General features: G+C 43.8%; 1 long non-coding RNA gene across 1 annotated transcript in view; it reads left to right on the top strand.

The window, feature by feature from the left end:
• Nucleotides 1-16,444: 16,444 nt before the first annotated feature.
• The window catches only part of LOC309717093, a 189,650-nt gene continuing 187,501 nt past the window's right edge, over nucleotides 16,445-18,593 (top strand). The window contains exon 1 of the long non-coding RNA XR_014279623.1: nucleotides 16,445-16,507. This is a non-coding gene — a long non-coding RNA (uncharacterized lncRNA). The remainder of the gene's footprint in view (nucleotides 16,508-18,593) is intronic.

Genomic DNA, 18,593 nt, shown 5'->3' with positions numbered 1-18,593 from the left:
GCTCTAACTATTACCGACAAATGGAATACCAAACATTTCCGAGCTCCAGTCTCATCACACCTGAGACGTTTGGGAGAGATTGGACATTGTGTTTTTGAGTGACAGCAGATTACTGCTTTGTGGCGAGTTATTCAAACTCTAAGTGCCGCCATAACCACCCCGTTTCGCTGAACGTAAAAAGCTTCGCAATTTAACATCACAAAGGTCTTTAGATTCAACACACTGGAGATTGGTCCAATATGATGAAATCCCTTGGAGGAGTTCGTCAAAGTACGGTGCCTGAAAAGATGGGAAAATGTTGCCAAAATTACACATTAATTTTAAAATGGCTGACTTCCTGTTGGATTTGGGATATTGCTCCAAGAGACTTTTTTGTACATCTTGATATCTCCTATAAGCTTTCCAGGTTTCAGACTCATACATAAAACACAGAGCAGGGGCTGTGGTTTTGAATGTTTGTAGGGGGCGCTGTGGAGCCATTTCGCACTATTCAATGAAAATGATCACATGCCAACAAAGCCTTCATCCATTTGGAGGTGTGTGCCAAATTTCAAGCCTCTATAAACTTGCCAAGACCCTCAAAAGCCACTTCATCTTTCATGTTGAACAGCGTTGCCACCAGGGTGCGCCGTTCAGTTTAAAGTCACAATTTTTGCACTGAAGCATCACGAGGGACTGATGGTGATATTCACCGCTTTTGAGGTGGCCACGATGAACCTGTGAAAATCAGTACAACAAAATTAAAGCCATGACATTTCCTGTTGCCACTAGGTGGCGCTGTCCGTATTTCCGACAATGGGCACATCAATCTGTTCAGGGCGGGTCTGACATCATGCCTGTAAAGTCTGGTACTGATCAGACTGGATTTCATTGAGTTATACTAATTTGTTTCTTCATGGCGTGACATCAAAGTTCGCCATGCCGCTGGGGTCACACCCTTTTGCGAAAAGTCACAGTTTTCACTGTACCCCAAGACCAACTCCTTAAGGCTTTCCTGGAGAAATTTGAGGCTGCAGATGTCACCCATCACAATACTGTACCCCAAAGTGTAAAACATGACATTTCCTGTTCCCACTAGGTGGCGCTGTCCCTGATGTAAAATATGGCAGTTGAAATATGTTCAGGGGTGGAGCCTTATCATATGTGTTCACTTTGGTCAAGGTCAGAAAATCTATGACAGAATGAGAGGCAATAAGATTTTCATGGCGAGTCATCGAAATTCGCCGTGGCGCCACGGCCTCATGGTATTGTGAAAACTCAAAAGCTCCGCAATTTAACATGGCATAAGGGTGTAGTTGGCACTGACCAAATATGAAGGTTATGAAATCAAACCCCAAGGAGGAGTTCGTTAAAGTTCGAGGCATGGAAACGGTAAAATCAGACCCAAAATGTCACATTCAATCCAAAATGGCGGACTTCCTGTTGGGTTTAGGACATTGCCATAATAGACTTTTTTGTTCGACTCTGAACGTTATATAGGTGTACCGACTTTCAAACATGTAGGTCATACCCATATCGGGGGCTCGCGTTTTTCATTTTTCTAGGTGGCGCTACTGAGCTAATTTTCCCTGGCCATGTCTGAGAACATTAAAATACGTAAATTTTCACCAGACCTGACGCGTGTGCAAAATTTCATGAGTTTTCGAGCATGTTTAGGCCCTCAAACGGCCAATTCATTTGCCGAAATAATAATAATAATAATAATAATAATAAACAGAGCAATTACAATAGGGCCTTCGCACTGTCAGTGCTCGGGCCCTAATAATAATAATAATAAGAAACGGAGCAGATACAATAGGGCCTTCGCACTCTCAGTGCTCGGGCCCTAATAAGAAACGGAGCAGATACAATAGGGCCTTCGCACTCTCGGTGCTCGGGCCCTAATTAAAGCTGCAAGCAGCGTTATGAGGGCCCTCGCACCCCATCGCGTCGAGCCACGCCCAACACCTACAACCAGCACCTCCGATCTGATGTCACATTGATGGAATTCATGCATTTAACCACCAGCTAACATTTCATCTCATTCAATCATCATTATAGTCGTCCCACTAGGTGGCGCTCTAACCATTACTGACAAATGGCATAACAAACATTTCCGAGCTCGAGTCTCGTCACGCCTGCTACCTTTGGGAGACCTTTGGGAGAGTTTGGACATTTTGATTTTGAGTGACAGCAGATTACTGCTTTTTGGCGAATGATTGAAACTCCACGTGCCGCCATGACAACCCCGTTTCCCTGAACGTAAAAAGCTTCGCAATTTAACATCACAAAGGTCTTTAAATTCCACACACTGGAGATTGGTTCAATCTGATGAAATCCCTTGGAGGAGTTCGTCAAAGAACGGTGCCTGGAAAGAGGGGAAAATGTTGCCAAAATTGCACATTAATTTTAAAATGGCTGACTTCCTTTTGGATTTTGGATATTGCTCCAAGAGACTTTTTTGTACATCTTGATATCTCCTATAAGCTTACCAGGTTTCAGACTCATACATAAAACACAGAGCTGGGGCTGTGGTTTTGAAATTTTGTAGGGGGCGCTGTGGAGCCATTTCGCGCTATTCAATGAAAATGATCACATGACAACAAAGCCTTCATCCATTTGGAGGGGTGTGCTTAATATAAAGCCTCTATATACTTTCCAAGCCCCTCAAAAGCCACTTCATCTTTCATGGTGGACGGCGTTGCCACCAGGGTGCGCCATTCAGTTTAAAGTCACAATTTTTGCACTGAAGCATCACGAGGGACTGATGTTGATATTCACCGCTTTTGAGGTGGCCACGATGAACCTGTGAAAATCAGTACAACAAAATTAAAGCCATGACATTTCCTGTTGCCACTAGGTGGCGCTGTACGTATTCCCGACAATGGGCACAACAATCTGTTCAGGGTGGGTCTGACATCATGCCTGTAAAGTCTGGTACTGAACAGACTGGATTTCATTGAGTTATACTAATTTGTTTCTTCATGGCGTGACATCAAAGTTCGCCATGCTGCTGGGGTCACACCCTTTTGCGAAAAGTCACAGTTTTCACTGTAACCCAAGACCAACTCCTTAAGGCTTTCCTGGAGAAATTTGAGGCTGCAGGTGTCACCCATCACAATACTGTACCCCAAAGTGTAAAACATGACATTTCCTGTTCCCACTAGGTGGCGCTGTCCTTGATGTTAAATATGGCAGTTGAAATATGTTCAGGGGTGGAGCCTTATCATATGTGTGCTCTTTGGTCCAGATCGGAACATGTATGACAGAATGAGAGGCAATAAGATTTTCATGGCGAGTCATCAAAATTCGCCATGGCGCCACGGCCTCATAGTATTGTGAAAACTCAAAAGCTCCGCAATTTAACATGGCACAAGGGTGTAGTTGACACTGTCCAAATTTGAAGTATATAGGACCAAATCCCAAGGAGGAGTTCGTTAAAGTACAAGGCATGGAAACGGTAAAATCAGAGCCAAAATGTCACCTTCAATCCAAAATGGCGGACTTCCTGTTGGGTTTAAGACATTGCCATAATAGACTTTTTTGTTCGACTCTGAACGTTATAACGGTGTACCGACTTTCAAACTTGTAGGCCATACCCATACCGGGGGCTCGCGTTTTTCAATTTTCTAGGTGGCGCTACTGAGCTAATTTTCCCTGGCCATGTCTGAGAACATTAAAATACGTAAATTTTCACCAGACCGGACGCGTGTGCAAAATTTCATGAGTTTTCGAGCATGTTTAGGCCCTCAAACGGCCAATTCATTTGCCGAAATAATAATAATAATAATAATAATAATAATAATAATAAACAGAGCAATTACAATAGGGCCTTCGCACTGTCAGTGCTCGGGCCCTAATAATAATAAGAAACAGAGCAGATACAATAGGGCCTTCGCACAGTCAGTGCTCGGGCCCTAATAATTAAAGCTGCAAGCAGCGTTATGAGGGCCCTCGCACCCCCGGCGCGTCGAGCCACGCCCAACACCTAAAACCAGCACCTCCGATCTGATGTCACATTGATGGAATTCATGCATTTAACCACCAGCTAACATTTCAACTCATTCATTCATGATTAGTTAGTCGTTCCACTAGGTGGCGCTCTAACCATTATGTACAAATGGCATAACAAACACTTCCAAGCTCGAGTCTCATCACACCTGAGACGTTTGGGAGAGATTGGACATTGTGTTTTTGAGTGACAGCAGATTACTGCTTTTTGGCGAGTGATTCAAACTCTAAGTGCCGCCATAACCACCCCGTTTCCCTGGACGTAAAAAGCTTCGCAATTTAACAACACAAAGGTCTTTGGATTCCACACACTGAAGAATGCTTCAATATGATGAAATCCCTTGGAGGAGTTCGTCAAAGTATGAGGCCTGAAAAGAGGGGAAAATGTTGCCAAAATTGCACATTAATTTTAAAATGGCTGACTTCCTGTTGGATTTGGGATATTGCTCCAAGAGACTTTTTTGTACATCTTGATATCTTACACAAGCTTACCAAGTGTCAGACTCATAGATGAAACACAGAGCAGGGGCTGATGTTTTGAAATATTGTAGGGGGCGCTGTGGAGCCATTTTGCGCTATTCAAGGAAAATGGTTACATAACAACAATGCCTTCATCCATTTGGAGGTGTGTGCCAAATTTCAAGCCTCTATAAACTTTCCAAGCCCCTCAAAAGCCACTTCATCTTTCATGATGAACCGCGTTGCCACCAGGGTGCGCCGTTCATTTTAAAGTCACAATTTTTGCACTGAAGCATCACGAGGGACTGATGGTGATATTCACCGCTTTTGAGGTGGCCACGATGAACCTGTGAAAATCAGTACAACAAAGTTAAAGCCATGACATTTCCTGTTGCCACTAGGTGGCGCTGTCCATATTTCCGACAATGGGCACATCAATCTGTTCAGGGCGGGTCTGACATCATGCCTGTAAAGTCTGGTACTGATCAGACTGGATTTCATTGAGTTATACTAATTTGTTTCTTCATGGCGTGACATCAAAGTTCGCCATGCTGCTGGGGTCACACCCTTTCGTGAAAAGTCACAGTCTTCACTGTAACCCAAGACCAACTCCTTAAGGCTTTCCTGGAGAAATTTGAGGCTGCAGATGTCACCCATCACAATACTGTACCCCAAAGTGTAAAACATGACATTTCCTGTTCCCACTAGGTGGCGCTGTACCTGGTGTCAAATATGGCAGTTGAAATATGTTCAGGGGTGGAGCCTTATCATATGTGTTCACTTTGGTCAAGGTCAGAAAATGTATGACAAAATGAGAGGCAATAAGATTTTCATGGCGAGTCATCGAAATTCGCCATGGCGCCACGGCGTCACCGTATTGTGAAAACTCAAAAGCTCCGCAATTTAACATGGCACAAGGGTGTAGTTGACACTGTCCAAATTTGAAGGTTATGAAATGAAACCCCAAGGAGGAGTTCGCAAAAGTTCGAGGCATGGAAATGGCAAAATTTGAGCCAAAATGTCACCTTCTCTTCCAAATGGCGGACTTCCTGTTGGGTTTGCGTCAATGGGCCCACAGACTTTTTTGTTCGTCTTGGCATGATACATATGTGTGCCAAATTTCATACATGTAGCTCAAACGATGTGGTCGTAGGGCTGCATTTAACAAGGCATAGGTGGCGCTCTAGAGCCATTTCCCAGTGCTCATATGTAAAACCATTAAAATACAAAATTTTTCACCAGACCTGGCATGTGTGCAAAATTTCATGAGTTTTTGAGCATGTTTAGGCCCTCAAAAAGGCCCTTGTTTCGCCTGAATAATAATAATAATAATTAAAGCTGCAAGCAGCGTTATGAGGGCCCTCGCACCCCGGCATGTCGAGCCACGCCCAACACATAAAACCAGCACGTCCGATCTGATGTCACATTGATGGAATTCATGCATTTAATCACCAGCTAACATTTCACCTTATTCAACCATGATTATAGTCGTCCCACTAGGTGGCGCTCTAACCATTACTGACAAATGGCATAACAAACATTTCCGAGCTCGAGTCTCATCAAGCCTGTGAAGTTTGGGAGAGATTGGACAAATTTTGTTTTCGAGTGACAGCAGATTACTGCTTTTTGGCAAGTGATTGAAACCAGGTGCCGCCATGACCACCCCGTTTCCCTGAACGTAAAAAGCTTCGCAATTTAACATCACAAAGGTCTTTAGATTCCACACAGAGGAAATCGCATCAATCTGATGAAATCCCTTGGAGGAGTTCGTCAAAGAACGGTGCCTGAAAAGAGGGGAAAATGTCGCCGAAATTACACATTAATTTTAAAATGGCTGACTTCCTGTTGGATTTGGGATATTGCTCTAAGAGACTTTTTTGTACAACTTGATCTCTCCTATAAGCTTCCCAGATTTCAGACTCATACACAAAACACAGAGCAGGGGCTGATGATTTGAAAGTTTGTAGGGGGCGCTGTGGAGCCATTTTGCGCTATTCAAGGAAGGTGATCACATAACAACAAAGCCTTCGTCCCATTGGAGGTGTGCACCAAATTTCAAGGCTTTTTAAACTTTCCAAGCCCCTCAAAAGCCACTTCATTGTTCATGGTGAACAGCGTTGCCACCAGGGTGCGCCGTTCAGTTTAAAGTCACAATTTTCGCACTGAAGCATCATGAAGGACTGATGGTGATATTCACCGCTTTTGAGGTGGCCACGATGAACCTGTGAAAATCAGTAAAACAAAGTGTAAGACATGACATTTCCTGTTCCCACTAGGTGGCGCTCTGCGTATTCCTGACAATGGGCACATCAATTTGTTCAGGGTGGGTCTGACATCATGCCTGTAAAGTCTGGTACTGTTCAGACTGGATTTCATTGAGTTACATTAATTTGTTTCTTCATGGCGAGACATCAAAGTGCGCCATGCTGCTGGGGTCACACCCTTTTGCTAAAAGTCACAGTTTTCACTGTAACCCAAGACCAACTCCTTAAGGCTTTCCTGGAGAAATTTGAGGCTCTAAATGTCACCCATCACAATACTGTACCCCAAAGTGTAAAACATGACATTTCCTGTTCCCACTAGGTGGCGCTGTCCTTGATGTCAAATATGGCAGTAGAAATATGTTCAGGGGTGGAGCCTTATCATATGTGTTCACTTTGGTCAAGGTCAGGAAATGTATGACAAAATGAGAGGCAATAAGATTTTCATGGCGAGTCATCGAAATTCGCCATGGCGCCACGGCCTCACCGTATTGGGAAAACTCAAAAGCTCCGCAATTTAACATGGCACAAGGGTGTAGTTGACACTGTCCAAAGATGAAGCTTATACGACCAAATCCCAAGGAGGAGTTCGAAAAAGTTCGAGGCATGGAAACGGTAAAATTAGAGCCAAAATGTCACCTTCACTTCTAAATTGCGGACTTCCTGTTGGGTTTGCATCAATGGGCCCCCAGACTTTTTTGTTCGACTCGGCATGATACACATGTGTGCCAGATTTCATACATGTAGCTCAAACTATGTGGTCGTAGGGCTGCATTTAACAAGGCATAGGTGGCGCTGTAGAGCCATTTCCCAGTGCTCATATGTAAAACCATTAAAATACAAAATTTTTCACCAGACCTGGCATGTGTGCAAAATTTCATGAGTTTTTGAGCATGTTTAGGCCCTCAAAAAGGCCCTTGTTTTGCCTGAATAATAGTAATAAGAAACGGAGCAGATACAATAGGGCCTTCGCACTCTCGGTGCTCGGGCCCTAATAATAATAATAATAATAAGAAACGGAGCAGATACAATAGGGCCTTCGCACTCTCAGTGCTCGGGCCCTAATAATTAAAGCTGCAAGCAGCGTTATGAGGGCCCTCGCACCCCCGGCACGTCGAGCCACTGCCAACACCTCAAACCGGCACGTCCGATGTGATGTCACATTGATGGATTTCATGCTTTTAATCACCAGCTAACATTTCATCTTATTCAACCAGGATTATAGTCATGCCACTAGGTGGCGCTCTAACCATTATTGACAAATAGCATAACAAACATTTCCAAGCTCGAGTCTCATCACACCTGCGACCTTTGGGAGAGATTGGACATTGTGTTTTTTAGTGACAGCAGATTACTGCTTTTGGCGAGTGATTGAAACTCTACGTGCCGCCATGACCACCCCGTTTCCCTGAACGGAAAAAGCTTCGCAATTTAACATCACAAAGGTCTTTAGATTCTACACACTGAAGAATGCTTCAATATGATGAAATCCCTTGGAGGAGTTCGTCAAAGTATGAGGCCTGAAAAGGGGGGAAAATGTCATCAAAATTACACATTAATTTTAAAATGGCTGACTTCCTGTTGGATTTGGGATATTGCACCAAGAGACTTTTTTGTACATCTTAATATCTTCCATGAGCTTACCAAGTGTCAGACTCATAGATGAAACACAGAGCAGGGGCTGATGTTTTGAAATATTGTAGGGGGCGCTGTGGAGCCATTTTGCGCTATTCAATGAAAATGATCACATGCCAACAAAGCGTTCATCCATTTGGAGGTTTGTGCCAAATTTCAAGCCTCTATAAACTTTCCAAGCCCCTCAAAAGCCACTTCATCTTTCATGATGAACCGCGTTGCCACCAGGGTGCGCCGTTCAGTTTAAAGTCACAATTTTTGCACTGAAGCATCATGAGGGACTGATGGTGATATTCACCGCTTTTGAGGTGGCCACGATCAACCTGTGAAAATCAGTACAACAAAGTTAAAGCCATGACATTTCCTGTGGCCACTAGGTGGCGCTGTCCGTATTTCCGACAATGGGCACATCAATCTGTTCAGGGCGGGTCTGACATCATGCCTGTAAAGTCTGGTACTGATCAGACTGGATTTCATTGAGTTATACTAATTTGTTTCTTCATGGCGTGACATCAAAGTTCGCCATGCTGCTGGGGTCACACCCTTTCGCGAAAACTCACAGTTTTCACTGTAACCCAAGACCAACTCCTTAAGGCTTTCCTGGAGAAATATGAGGCTGCAGATGTCACCCATAACAATACTGTACCCCAAAGTGTAAAACATGACATTTCCTGTTCCCACTAGGTGGCGCTGTCCCTTATGTCACATATGGCAGTTGAAATATGTTCAGGGGTGGAGCCTTATCATATGTGTGCTCTTTGGTCAAGGTCAGAAAATGTATGACAAAATGAGAGGCAATAAGATTTTCATGGCGAGTCATCGAAATTCGCCATGGCGCCACGGCCTCATAGTATTGTGAAAACTCAAAAGCTCCGCAATTTAACATGGCACAAGGGTGTAGTTGACACTGTCCAAATTTGAAGCTTATACGACCAAATCCCAAGGAGGAGTTCGAAAAAGTTCGAGGCATGGAAATGGCAAAATTAGAGCCAAAATGTCACCTTCTCTTCCAAATGGCGGACTTCCTGTTGGGTTTGCGTCAATGGGCCCACAGACTTTTTTGTTCGTCTTGGCATGATACACATGTGTGCCAAATTTCATACATGTAGCTCAAACGATGTGGTCGTAGGGCTGCATTTAACAAGGCATAGGTGGCGCTCTAGAGCCATTTCCCAGTGCTCATATGTAAAACCATTAAAATACAAAATTTTTCACCAGACCTGGCATGTGTGCAAAATTTCATGAGTTTTTGAGCATGTTTAGGCCCTCAAAAAGGCCCTTGTTTGGGGTGAATAATAATAATAATAATAATTAAAGCTGCAAGCAGCGTTATGAGGGCCCTCGCACCCTGGCGTGTCGAGCCACGCCCAACACCTAAAACCAGCACGTCCGATGTGATGTCACATTGATGGAATTCATGCATTTAACCACCAGCTAACATTTCATTTGGTTCAACCATGAGTATAGTCGTCCCACTAGGTGGCGCTCTAACCATTATAGACAAAGGGCATAACAAACATTTCAGAGCTCGAGTCTCATCACGCCTGCGACCTTTGGGAGAGATTGGACTTTGTGTCTTTGAGTGACAGCATATTACTGCTTTTTGGCGAGTGATTGAAACTCCACGTGCCGCCATGACCACCCCGTTTCCTTGAACGTAAAAAGCTTCGCAATTTAACATCACAAAGGTCTTTAGATTCCACACACTGGAGAATGGTTCAATATGATGAAATCCCTTGGAGGAGTTCGTCAAAGTATGAAGCCTGAAAAGAGGGGAAAATGTCGCCAAAATTACACATTAATTTTAAAATGGCTGACTTCCTGTTGGATTTGGGATATTGCTCCAAGAGACTTTTTTGTACATCTTGATATTTTCCATAAGCTTACCAGGTTTCAGACTCATAGATGAAACACAGAGCAGGGGCTGTTGTTTTGAAATTTTGTAGGGGGCGCTGTGGAGCAATTTCGCGCTATTCAATGAAAATGATCACATGCCAACAAAGCCTTCATCCATTTGGAGGTGTGTGCCAAATTTCAAGCCTCTATAAACTTGCCAAGACCCTCAAAAGCCACTTCATCTTTCATGTTGAACAGCGTTGCCACCAGGGTGCGCCGTTCAGTTTAAACTCACAATTTTTGCACTGAAGCATCACGAGGGACTGATGGTGATATTCACCGCTTTTGAGGTGGCCACGATGAACCTGTGAAAATCAGTACAACAAAATTAAAGCCATGACATTTCCTGTTGCCACTAGGTGGCGCTGTCCGTATTTCCGACAATGAGCACATCAATCTGTTCAGGGCGGGTCTGACATCATGCCTGTAAAGTCTGGTACTGATCAGACTGGATTTCATTGAGTTATACTAATTTGTTTCTTCATGGCGTGACATCAAAGTTCGCCATGCTGCTGGGGTCACACCCTTTTGCGAAAACTCAAAGTTTTCACTGTAACCCAAGACCAACTCCTTAAGGCTTTCCTGGAGAAATTTGAGGCTGCAGATGTCACCCATCACTATACTGTACCCCAAAGTGTAAAACATGACATTTCCTGTTCCCACTAGGTGGCGCTGTCCTTGATGTCAAATATGGCAGTTGAAATATGTTCAGGGGTGGAGCCTTATCATATGTGTGCTCTTTGGTCAAGATTCGAACATGTATGACAGAATGAGAGGCAATAAGATTTTCATGGCGAGTCATCAAAATTCGCCATGGCGCCACGGCCTCATACTATTGTGAAAACTCAAAAGCTCCGCAATTTAACATGGCACAAGGGTGTAGTTGACACTGTCCAAATTTGAAGTTTATAGGACCAAATCCCAAGGAGGAGTTCGTTAAAGTACAAGGCATGGAAACGGTAAAATCAGACCCAAAATGTCACCTTCAATCCAAAATGGCGGACTTCCTGTTGGGTTTAGGACATTGCCATAATAGACTTTTTTGTTCGACTCTGAACGTTATATAGGTGTACCGACTTTCAAACATGTAGGTCATACCCATATCGGGGGCTCGCGTTTTTCATTTTTCTAGGTGGCGCTACTGAGCTAATTTTCCCTGGCCATGTCTGAGAACATTAAAATACGTAAATTTTCACCAGACCTGACGCGTGTGCAAAATTTCATGAGTTTTCGAGCATGTTTAGGCCCTCAAACGGCCAATTCATTTGCCGAAATAATAATAATAATAATAATAATAATTAAAGCTGCAAGCAGCGTTATGAGGGCCCTCGCACCCAATCGCGTCGAGCCACGCCCAACACCTACAACCAGCACCTCCGATCTGATGTCACATTGATGGAATTCATGCATTTAACCACCAGCTAACATTTCATCTCATTCAATCATCATTATAGTCGTCCCACTAGGTGGCGCTCTAACCATTACTGACAAATGGCATAACAAACATTTCCGAGCTCGAGTCTCATCACGCCTGCGACCTTTGGGAGACCTTTGGGAGAGTTTGGACATTTTGATTTTGAGTGACAGCAGATTACTGCTTTTTCGCGAGTGATTGAAACTCCACGTGCCGCCATGACAACCCCGTTTCCCTGAACGTAAAAAGCTTCGCAATTTAACATCACAAAGGTCTTTAGATTCCACACACTGGAGATTGGTTCAATCTGATGAAATCCCTTGGAGGAGTTCGTCAAAGAACGGTGCCTGGAAAGAGGGGAAAATGTTGCCAAAATTGCACATTCATTTTAAAATGGCTGACTTCCTGTTGGATTTGGGATATTGCTCCAAGAGACTTTTTTGTACATCTTGATATCTCCTATAAGCTTACCAGGTTTCAGACTCATACATAAAACACAGAGCAGGGGCTGTGGTTTTGAAATTTTGTAGGGGGCGCTGTGGAGCCATTTCGCGCTATTCAATGAAAATGATCACATGACAACAAAGCCTTCATCCATTTGGAGGGGTGTGCTAAATTTAAAGCCTCTATATACTTTCCAAGCCCCTCAAAAGCCACTTCATCTTTCATGGTGGACGGCGTTGCCACCAGGGTGCGCCGTTCAGTTTAAAGTCACAATTTTTGCACTGAAGCATCACGAGGGACTGATGGTGATATTCACCGCTTTTGAGGTGGTCACGATGAACCTGTGAGAATCAGTACAACAAAATTAAAGCCATGACATTTCCTGTTGCCACTAGGTGGCGCTGTCCGTATTTCCGACAATGGGAACATCAATCTGTTCAGGGCGGGTCTGACATCATGCCTGTAAAGTCTGGTATTGAACAGACTGGATTTCATTGAGTTATACTAATTTGTTTCTTCATGGCGTGACATCAAAGTTCGCCATGCTGCTGGGGTCACACCCTTTTGCGAAAACTCACAGTTTTCACTGTAACCCAAGACCAACTCCTTAAGGCTTTCCTTGAGAAATTTGAGGCTGCAGATGTCACCCATCACAATACTGTACCCCAAAGTGTAAAACATGACATTTCCTGTTCCCACTAGGTGGCGCTGTCCTTGACGTCAAATATGGCAGTTGAAATATGTTCAGGGGTGGAGCCTTATCATATGTGTTCACTTTGGTCAAGGTCAGAAAATGTATGACAAAATGAGAGGCAATAAGATTTTCATGGCGAGTCATCGAAATTCGCCATGGCGCCACGGCCTCATAGTATTGTGAAAACTCAAAAGCTCCGCAATTTAACATGGCACAAGGGTGTAGTTGACACTGTCCAAATTTGAAGGTTATGGAATGAAACCCCAAGGAGGAGTTCGCAAAAGTTCGAGGCATGGAAATGGCAAAATTAGAGCCAAAATGTCACCTTCTCTTCCAAATGGCGGACTTCCTGTTGGGTTTGCGTCAATGGGCCCACAGACGTTTTTGTTCGTCTTGGCATGATACACATGTGTGCCAAATTTCATACATGTAGCTCAAACGATGTGGTCGTAGGGCTGCATTTAACAAGGCATAGGTGGCGCTGTAGAGCCATTTCCCAGTGCTCATATGTAAAACCATTAAAATACAAAATTTTTCACCAGACCTGGCATGTGTGCAAAATTTCATGAGTTTTTGAGCATGTTTAGGCCCTCAAAAAGGCCCTTGTTTGGGGTGAATAATAATAATAATAATAATTAAAGCTGCAAGCAGCGTTATGAGGGCCCTCGCACCCCCGGCGCGTCGAGCCACGCCCAACACCTAAAACCGGCACCTCCGATGTGATGTCACATTGATGGATTTCATGCTTTTAATCACCAGCTAACATTTCATCTTATTCAACCAGGATTATAGTCATGCCACTAGGTGGCGCTCTAACCATTATTGACAAATAGCATAACAAACATTTCCAAGCTCGAGTCTCATCACACCTGCGACCTTTGGGAGAGATTGGACATTGTGTTTTTTAGTGACAGCAGATTACTGCTTTTTGCGAGTGATTGAAACTCTACGTGCCGCCATGACCACCCCGTTTCCCTGAACGGAAAAAGCTTCGCAATTTAACATCACAAAGGTCTTTAGATTCTACACACTGAAGAATGCTTCAATATGATGAAATCCCTTGGAGGAGTTCGTCAAAGTATGAAGCCTGAAAAGAGGGGAAAATGTCATCAAAATTACACATTAATTTTAAAATGGCTGACTTCCTGTTGGATTTGGGATATTGCTCCAAGAGACTTTTTTGTACATCTTGATATCTTACACAAGCTTACCAAGTGTCAGACTCATAGATGAAACACAGAGCAGGGGCTGATGTTTTGAAATATTGTAGGGGGCGCTGTGGAGCCATTTTGCGCTATTCAAGTAAAATGGTTACATAACAACAATGCTTTCATCCATTTGGAGGTGTGTGCCAAATTTCAAGCCTCTATTAACTTTCCAAGCCCCTCAAAAGCCACTTCATCTTTCATGATGAACTGCGTTGCCACCAGGGTGCGCCGTTCAGTTTAAAGTCACAATTTTTGCACTGAAGCATCACGAGGGACTGATGGTGATATTCACCGCTTTTGAGGTGGCCACGATCAACCTGTGAAAATCAGTACAACAAAGTTAAAGCCATGACATGTCCTGTTGCCACTAGGTGGCGCTGTCCGTATTTCCGACAATGGGCATATCAATCTGTTCAGGGCGGGTCTGACATCATGCCTGTAAAGTCTGGTACTGATCAGACTGGATTTCATTGAGTTATACTAATTTGTTTCTTCATGGCGTGACATCAAAGTTCGCCATGCTGCTGGGGTCACACCCTTTCGTGAAAAGTCACAGTTTTCACTGTAACCCAAGACCAACTCCTTAAGGCTTTCCTGGAGAAATTTGAGGCTGCAGATGTCACCCATCACAATACTGTACCCCAAAGTGTAAAACATGACATTTCCTGTTCCCACTAGGTGGCGCTGTCCCTGGTGTCAAATATGGCAGTTGAAATATGTTCAGGGGTGGAGCCTTATCATATGTGTTCACTTTGGTCAAGGTCAGAAAATGTATGACAAAATGAGAGGCAATAAGATTTTCATGGCGAGTCATCGAAATTCGCCATGGCGCCACGGCCTCACCGTATTGTGAAAACTCAAAAGCTCCGCAATTTAACATGGCACAAGGGTGTAGTTGACACTGACCAAATATGAAGGTTATGAAATCAAACCCCAAGGAGGAGTTCGCAAAAGTTCGAGGCATGGAAATGGCAAAATTAGAGCCAAAATGTCACCTTCTCTTCCAAATGGCGGACTTCCTGTTGGGTTTGCGTCAATGGGCCCACTGACTTTTTTGTTCGTCTTGGCATGATACACATGTGTGCCAAATTTCATACATGTAGCTCAAACGATGTGGTCGTAGGGCTGCATTTAACAAGGCATAGGTGGCGCTGTAGAGCCATTTCCCAGTGCTCATATGTAAAACCATTAAAATACAAAATTTTTCACCAGACCTGGCATGTGTGCAAAATTTCATGAGTTTTTGAGCATGTTTAGGCCCTCAAAAAGGCCCTTGTTTGGGGTGAATAATAATAATAATAATAATAATAATAATAATAATAAATATTCATCGCTTTTGAGGTGGCCACGATGAACCTGTGAAAATCAGTACAACAAAATTAAAGCCATGACATTTCCTGTTGCCACTAGGTGGCGCTGTCCGTATTTCCGACAATGGGCACATCAATCTGTTCAGGGCGGGTCTGACATCATGCCTGTAAAGTCTGGTACTGATCAGACTGGATTTCATTGAGTTATACTAATTTGTTTCTTCATGGCGTGACGTCAAAGTTCGCCATGCTGCTGGGGTCACACCCTTTTGCAAAAAGTCACAGTTTTCACTGTAACCCAAGACCAACTCCTTAAGGCTTTCCTGGAGAAATTTGAGGCTGCAGATGTCACCCATCACTATACTGTACCCCAAAGTGTAAAACCTGACATTTCCTGTTCCCACTAGGTGGCGCTGTCCTTGATGTCAAATATGGCAGTTGAAATATGTTCAGGGGTGGAGCCTTATCATATGTGTTCACTTTGGTCAAGGTCAGAAAATGTATGACAAAATGAGAGGCAATAAGATTTTCATGGCGAGTCATCGAAATTCGCCGTGGCGCCACGGCCTCATAGTATTGTGAAAACTCAAAAGCTCCGCAATTTAACATGGCACAAGGGTATAGTTGACACTGTCCAAATTTGAAGTTTATAGGACCAAATCCCAAGGAGGAGTTCGTTAAAGTTCGAGGCATGGAAATGGTAAAATCAGAGCCAAAATGTCACCTTCACTCCACAATGGCGGACTTCCTGTTGGGTTTAGGACATTGCCATAATAGACTTTTTTGTTCGACTCTGAACGTTATATAGGTGTACCGACTTTCAAACTTATAGGTCATACCCATACCGGGGGCTCGCGTTTTTCATTTTTCTAGGTGGCGCTACTGAGCTAATTTTCCCTGGCCATGTCTGAGAACATTAAAATACGTAAATTTTCACCAGACCTGACGCGTGTGCAAAATTTCATGAGTTTTCGAGCATGTTTAGGCCCTCAAACGGCCAATTCATTTGCCGAAATAATAATAATAATAATAATAATTAAAGCTGCAAGCAGCGTTATGAGGGCCCTCGCACCCCATCGCGTCGAGCTACGCCCAACACCTACAACCAGCACCTCCGATCTGATGTCACATTACAACCCGTTCTCACTCCCAAAGCGTAACATTTTACGCTAGGTGACAAATCGTCACCATATTACGTTTTCGGCTACCCACCACGTTCCTAAATGACGACCTCGGAAAAAGAGGAAATATGAGAACCGTCTGGACTGAACCTACACATGTTCGCTCTTTTTCTTCAAATCGCTTAGAAACACGCTATTTAACATCATTAAAGTCCTGGATAAGGTCAGGAATAAGGTTATGGTCAGGGCTAGGGATAAGGTTAGGTTTAGGGCTGGAATACAGGGCTGGAACGTCTACTACCGCGGGAGCGTCATTGCACTGGATTCCAGCCATAACCCGCCGCGTACCATAAGAACGCCGAAGGTCTCCTTTCGCGTTCCTCAGGAACGCCGCGGGACGTGACAAAACGTCGACATGTTACGCCTCGGGAGTGAGAACGCTCTGCACATTAATGACATTCATGCATTCAACCACCAGCTAACATTTCATCTCATTCAATCATGATTATAGTCGTCCCACTAGGTGGTGCTCTAACCATTACTGACAAATGGCATAACAAACATTTCCGAGCTCGAGTCTCATCACGCCTGCGACCTTTGGGACATATTGGACATTTTGATTTTGAGTGACAGCAGATTACTGCTTTTTGGCGAGTGACTGAAACTCCACATGCCGCCATGACCACCCCGTTTCCCTGAACGTAAAAACCTTCGCAATTTAACATCACAAAGGTCTTTAGATTCCACACACTGGAGATTGGTTCAATATGATGAAATCCCTTGGAGGAGTTCGTCAAAGAACGGTACCTGGAAAGAGGGGAAAATGTCACAAAAATTTCACATTAATTTTAAAATGGCTGACTTCCTGTTGGATTTGGGATATTGCTCCAAGAGACTTTTTTGTACATCTTGATATCTCCTATAAGCTTACCAGGTTTCAGACTCATACATAAAACACAGAGCTGGGGCTGATGTTTTGAAATTTTGTAGGGGGCGCTGTGGAGCCATTTTGCGCTATTCAATGAAAATGATCACATAACAACAAAGCCTTAAGCACAATGGAGGTGTGTGCCAAATTTCAAGCCTCTATAAACTTTCCAAGCCCCTCAAAAGCCACTTCATTTTTCATGGTGAACAGCGTTGCCACCAGGGTGCGCCGTTCAGTTTAAAGTCACAATTTTTGCACTAAAGCATCATCAAGGACTGATGGTGATATTCACCGCTTTTGAGGTGGCCACTATGAACCTGTGAAAATCAGTACAACAAAGTGTAAGACATGACATTTCCTGTTCCCACTAGGTGGCGCTCTTCATATTCCTGACAATGGGCACATCAATCTGTTCAGGGCGGGTGTGACATCATGCCTGTAAAGTCTGGTACTAATCAGACTGGATTTCATGGAGTTATACTAATTTGTTTCTTCATGGCGAGATATCAAAGTTCGCCATGCTGCTGAGGTCACACCCTTTCGTGAAAAGCCACAGTTTTCACTGTACCCCAAGACCAACTCCTTAAGGCTTTCCTGGAGAAATTTGAGGCTGCAGATGTCACCCATCACTATACTGTACCCCAAAGTGTAAAACATGACATTTCCTGTTCCCACTAGGTGGCGCTGTCCTTGATGTCAAATATGGCAGTTGAAATATGTTCAGGGGTGGAGCCTTATCATATGTGTTCACTTTGGTCAAGGTCAGAAAATGTATGACAAAATGAGAGGCAATAAGATTTTCATGGCGAGTCATCGAAATTCGCCGTGGCGCCACGGCCTCATGGTATTGTGAAAACTCAAAAGCTCCGCAATTTAACATGGCACAAGGGTGTAGTTGGCACTGACCAAATATGAAGGTTATGAAATCAAACCCCAAGGAGGAGTTCGTTAAAATTCGAGGCATGGAAACGGTAAAATCAGAGCCAAAATGTCACCTTCAATCCAAAATGGCGGACTTCCTGTTGGGTTTAGGACATTGCCATAATAGACTTTTTTGTTCAACTCTGAACGTTATATAGGTGTACCGACTTTCAAACATGTAGGTCATACCCATATCGGGGGCTCGCGTTTTTCATTTTTCTAGGTGGCGCTACTGAGCTAATTTTCCCTGGCCATGTCTGAGAACATTAAAATACGTAAATTTTCACCAGACCTGACGCGTGTGCAAAATTT

The sequence above is a fragment of the Aulonocara stuartgranti genome (genome assembly GCF_965226115.1).
Source record: "Aulonocara stuartgranti genome assembly, chromosome: 11".
NCBI classification, from domain to species: Eukaryota; Metazoa; Chordata; class Actinopteri; order Cichliformes; family Cichlidae; genus Aulonocara; species Aulonocara stuartgranti.
Note: the sequence above shows the minus strand (reverse complement) of the source record. Positions and strands in the feature narration are given on the sequence as shown.